This window comes from Microtus ochrogaster, chromosome 16, assembly GCF_000317375.1.
Source record: "Microtus ochrogaster isolate Prairie Vole_2 chromosome 16, MicOch1.0, whole genome shotgun sequence".
In the NCBI taxonomy this organism is placed as follows: Eukaryota; Metazoa; Chordata; class Mammalia; order Rodentia; family Cricetidae; genus Microtus; species Microtus ochrogaster.
The window spans coordinates 4,715,827-4,721,939 of NC_022018.1; the positions used below are offsets into that span (position 1 = coordinate 4,715,827).

The 6,113-nt window shown below is 39.5% G+C and overlaps 1 pseudogene; it reads right to left on the minus strand.

Moving 5' to 3' along the window:
- Nucleotides 1–4,606: 4,606 nt before the first annotated feature.
- LOC101993911 lies at nt 4,607–5,425 on the minus strand (annotated as a pseudogene).
- Nucleotides 5,426–6,113: the final 688 nt, after the last annotated feature.

Sequence of the window (6,113 nt, forward strand, 5' to 3'; positions counted from 1 at the left end):
ATGTAATCCAGTAAAAAGGCTGGATATATTATAGATAAAGAACAGAAGGCCCACATTCTATCCATAACGAATGTTAACATTTGAAAGTAAGGTAGAAGGATAACCACAGACAAAGCAAAATCCTACAAATGTAATCTCATAGGACCCCAAAGCACTGTTCTAAAATCAAGTAATGATCACCATGTCTCGTGTTGCTGAGAGCTCAAAAATGATGAGGACATATGTCAACAATATTGGATGACTTAAAATTATTACTTATACTGGTAAAAGAATATTTTTTGTGGATTGATGAGCAGACTAAAGATTATATCTAAAGAGATAAACAATGAAAGGGAGGTGAGGGAAAGGCATGATGTAAAATTATTTGAAAAGTTGGCCATGGACAGGATCAGAGAAATAATCATGGAAAGTTCTGATATTAATTTATATGCCACCAGATGCAAAGTCCTCTTCATTATAAGGTTTATGAGTTTTCCTAATTTCTTCTTTGGCTTCAACTAACAGGGCTTTATCTCTCCCTTCTTACACTACTGTCTTCAATTTGTCTAAGGAATATACTTCCTGGCATAGTATAGTTGCTCAGGAAGAATCCATCCAAAAACTCATGTGTTAAAGGCTTCTTCTCCATTTGGCACCACTGAAAAGTTGTAGATAACAAGGGCACCAGCTTCTATTTTCCACCAATGGATTGATCCACTGAGTTCATAGCTACAGATCACCTGGAGATTGAAGGAGTTGTTTAGAAGTGGGTCACTGGAGATGTGCATTGAGGGGACATCTTGTCACTTGGACACACACACCTCGAATATATCTGCTTCCAGACTTCTAAGAAGTGAGCAGTGTTTGCATCTATGCTCTTCCACCATTATATTTCCACCTCACCACCAACCTAAAAGAAATGTCACCATCTCACAGTGTATGTGAACTTCTGGAACCATGATCTAGAACAAATCTTGTCCTTTGTAGTTGTTTATCACAGATACAAAACAATACCAGGGAGTGGTGACTCACGCCTTTAATCCCAGCACTAGGGAGGCAGAGGCTGGCAGATCTCTGTGAGTTTAAGGCCAGCCTGGTCTACAGAGCTAGTTCCAGGACATCAGGGCTACTTAACAGTTGTATGTCTGAGGCAGACCGCAGGACCACTGGCAATGGGACAAGGATTTATCCCTACTGCTTGTACTGGCTTTTTGGAACCCATTCTCTTTGGAGGGATACCTTGCTCAGCCCAGATATAGTAGAGAGGGCCTTGGTCCATCCTCAAAGCAATGTGCCTTATCCTCTCTGAGGAGTGAATTCGGGGAGATGGAGGGATGGGAATAGGGGAGGGAATGGGAACTAGGATTGGTATGTAAAATGAAAAAAAAAGTTTTTTTGTTTTTAAATAAATTAAAAAAGAAAAAGCAAACAAACAAAAAAACTCACTGGCTAACAAAACTAATGGTTGATCCTGATTTTTTGCAAAGTCAGTGAACTTTGGTATTTTACTTTTAATATATTGTATAAAAAATAATGCTAGCATTGATTCCTTAATGCTGCAGTAAATTGAGGTTTGTACAAAATTAACATAAAAATACTAAAAGGTAGGACCAATTATGATTTTCCAATCTCATAAGTCAAGTAAATGAGTCGAAGTTTGCTGTCTATGTAAGATTTAGAAAGAAATCAGCTATTCCAGAACCTGTGTGTAAAGACAGTATTTTTAGTCACTTAAAAACATATATATGGAACTATTCAGAATACTATATAGGGTAATAATAGTTATTTTTTTATTATCTATGTGTATGGGTGTTTTGCTTGCGTGCATGTCTGTGTACTGCATGCACACAGTGCCCATGTAGGCCAAAGGAGATGTCAGATCCTCTTGAACTGAAGTTATAGATGTTTGTAAGCCACCATGTGGGTGCTAGGAAGTGAAGCCAGACGCTCTGGATGAGCAGCCACTGCTCTTAACTCCTCGTCCGTCTTTCCAGCCCCAATAATATTTTTAAAGTTTTATTTAACTTTTAATTATATGTGCATACACATCCTTCTGTGTGGTTATAGGGAAGTTGTGAGCCCCCTGATGGGAATACGAGGAACCAAACTTGGGTCCTCAGAAAGATCAATATGCATTCTTCACTACTGAATCATATCTCCAGGCCCAATAATACATTGTTTACAAGGGAAGAATTGGAACCTAGAATTTCAGTCTATGCATCTCTATTTGTCCATTTGTTTTTCCCCCATCCTGTCCCCTGAGGAAACCCTGATAAGATTTGATGGGAGTCTAGATTTATTGTACAGTGGGCCCAGCAGTAAATTTCATTTCTGAAGCCTGACTCAAATAATAACATTTAATATATTGATTTACATTTCACAATCACATCCAATTTAGCATGAATCTTTTCTCATCCAAATGTCTTGATTTGTATTTATAATTTTTAGTGGCAGGCTTCATTGAACTAGTAAGGGCATGTCTCCAAATACAGGCTGGTATCTTTGACATATTCAGTACAACTTTTCAGAAATGGATAGAAAAGCATGCTTCTTGGAACCAGTAATTTGCTTTTCTAGTAAACATCGTGCAGCAAAGGTTGGAGACATCACTTTCCAGCAAAATACATGAACATCGAGCATTTTCTCTGGTCTTGTAATGATCATACTGTGTCATCACAATCAGTATTGTCTAATTCAGAATCTGAAAGCATAAAGGATTTTGTTACACATTTTATTAGTTGAAAGTGTTGACAACTTAGTATGAAATGATTTTCAGGGAAAAACAAATGAGTCACTGTCAGTACAAGAATACCAGCAGTAAATATTACTTTAAATATTCAGTTACTCAAAAGAAGAAAAATACCATATGCAAGTAGAAAAATGGATGAAAATAAATCTTTACTTCTAATTTCTTATCCCCAGCCATGCTCACTGAATAGTGAAGAATCATTTATCCATGTGCTCTTAGTAACCTCTGACAAGTGACTGCATGGGGGTTGTCGCATGAACATGAATTTGGGAAACTTACTGCATCTATGAACAAACAAATTGATTGAACCAGGGAAGGAAACCAGCCATCCAAATAATTAAAGAGGTTATTCCACTGCCTTAAGTACCTCAACTGCCTCAGAAAAAGTGAAACTTTTGCCAAAAGTGTCCCCAAAATAATTACAAGTCCCTGTCCTACTTGAGTGCTGCTCATGGAGTCTGACGAGAGTAAACCTCACCTGTGCATAACAAAACAGAGAGAGCATATGGCTTTGATTGAAAGGCAGTCTAGCATCTAGGGTTCTTACTTATTTTTCTTGCTGTATTTGTGGAAGAGGGCACATGTTCATGTGTACGTAGGGACACATGTCTGTAATGGTGTGCGACAATCTCAGGTATCGTTCATCAGGCTCCATCCATTTGGTTTTATGAGTCAGTTTCCTGTTGGCTTGGGGTTTGCCAATTAAGCTAAGTGAGATGGTCAGTGGGCCCTGGGGATCTGACGATTTGCCCTTCTCCAGTGCTGTGACAATGAGCTTGTGTCACTATGTCCCCTTGACCGTAGGTACTAAGGATTGAGCTAGGTCTTCCTGTGTGTATAGCACACGCTTCACTAAGTTGCTTCCCCAGGCCCGAGCTCAGATTTTATCAAACATATTTTCAGACCAGGTCAAGTGCAACTGACAGGACACCTGCATAGGGCACAAGGGTCCTTCCCATTCTTTGGACTATGCCATTGAATTAGAGAAACCTGATTGGTTTCTTTTCCATCTGCAGGCATTGCTCATCTGTAGGGAAAGCTGCTAATTCCAGCTTCCATTGCTTGCCTTTCTCTTGAACACCAGTAAATGTGCTGCTCAATGTCTAACTTCTTGATAATCTTTCCCCTGGATGTTAATCTTCCGAGAACGGAGAGAGTTCTTACATAGTTTAATACAATTCCAGAAGAATGAGCATCTTTTCCCTGAGTTTTCAAAGGAGATATCATCATGTAGGGCAAAAAACTAACCAATTGTCCCAGGCTCACAAATAAATCCTGTCAGGCAACCATAACTGATACACTATTTGCTGCTTCGCACACAACTGTATTGCTATGATTTTCTCGGTGTCTTAAAGAAGGGAAGCATGCTCAAGTCACCATAGGCCAACACAAACATTGTAAAGCCAAGTGTTAATCCACACGCAAGACACTCAAAATATTTCTCTTTTAAAAAGACACATTTATTCAGCGTCATGATCAGACTTTAACAATCAACAGCATGGGTGAGAAAAAGTAAAGCCCTGTGTTATAATGATTTTCACTTTCTGCAGAACAGAAACTAAAACAACCTGTTATACAATTAGCTACAAATACAGTCCTGGAGGTTTTCTGCCCATACACGTGAGGATTGTCTAAAACATGTCTTCTTTGTAGCCAAGCACCACTGTGCTTGGCTGAGTTCACAAACCTGTTAATCTGTAGCTTCCCTGTCATTTCTCTGGCTCTCTTCTCCTGCTGAGCTGTGTATCCTGGCTGTAATTAGAACCTCCTCCCACTGCCTTGCCATAGCTGCTGCTTCTGTTGAAACCGCTATAGTCACCTTGGTTTCATGGTTTAGCAAAACACTAGCCCCCACCACCATAGGCCAGAGTTTCAGCACTATGGTGCAACATTTGAAGACCGATTATTGTAATTGCCAAAATCTTCGTAGCTTCCACCACCTCCAAAATTGTTTCCATCATACCAAATCCATTATAGCCATCCCCACTGCTACCGTAGCCACCACCACCACAGATGCCACTGAAGCCACCATAACCACTGAAGTTTCTCCATCTACTAAAATTATCATTGCCGCCAAAACCTCCTCCACGACCACCCCAAAGCTTCCAGAACAATTTCGACCTCTTTGGATGGACGAAGCACTAGCCAGATCTTACTTTGATAAGGCTTTTCTTACCTCACAGTTGTGGGCATTCATAATATGGTATTTCTGAATAACAGTCTTGTCTACAAAGTCATGGTCATCAATGGTGACAAAAGCAAAACCTCTTTTCTCCACTGCCTCTGTCAGTCATGACTTCAATAACGCCATTTTTCCCATAGTAATCAAAATAATCTTTCAGGTTATGTTCTCCAGTGTCTACTTTAACACCACCAACAAAGATCTTTTTCACAGTTAAGTGGGCACCTGGTCTCTGAGACTCCTCTCTTGACACGGCGCTCTTAGATTCCACAACTCTTCCATCCACCTTATGGGGTCTTACATTCATAGCGGCATCCACTTGCTCAACAGTAGCTTATATATCAAACCCAAAGCCCCTGGGTTTCTTAGTATTTGGATCTCTCACAACCACACAGTCTGTGAGTGTTTCCCATTGGTCCAAAATGGCTCCTCAGATTCTTGTCAGTTATTTCAAAGTTCAACCCTCCAAAGAAGAGCTTCCACAGCTTTTCTAGCTTTTTTAGAGACTTGGACATGATGTCAGCAAAATGAGAGTCTTCAGTGAGGCTTTCTCAGCCACAACTACAGGCAGAAAGTTACTCTCAAAATCTTTAAAACACTTGGTTCAAATTGCCAAACTCTTTTTAAGACTACAGCTACCCTGATACCCAAACCACATAAGAACATTACTAAGAAAGAGAATTACAGACCAATCTCACTTATGAACATTGATGCAAAAATACTAAATAAAATATAGGCAAATTGAATCCAAGAATATATCAGAACCATCATCCACCCTGATCAAGTTGGCTTCATCCCAAAGATGCAGGAATGGTTCAACATAGGAATATCTGTCAACGTAATGCACCATATAAACAAACAGGAAAATAAAAACCACATGATCATCTCATTAGATGCTGAAAGAGCTTTCAACAAAATACAACATCCCTTCATGATAAAGGTCTTGGAGAGAGCAGGGATACAAGGAATGTACCTAAACATAATAAAGGCACTATACAGCAAGCCAACAGCCAACATCAGACTAAATGGAGAGAAACTCACAGCAATCTTACTGAAATAAGAAACAAGACGAGGCTGTCCACTCTTTCCATATCTATTCAATATAGTTATGAGGTCCTAGCTAGAACAATAAGACATCAAAAGGAGATGAAGGGGATGCAAATCAGAAAAGAAGTCAAACTCTCACTATTTGCTGATGACATG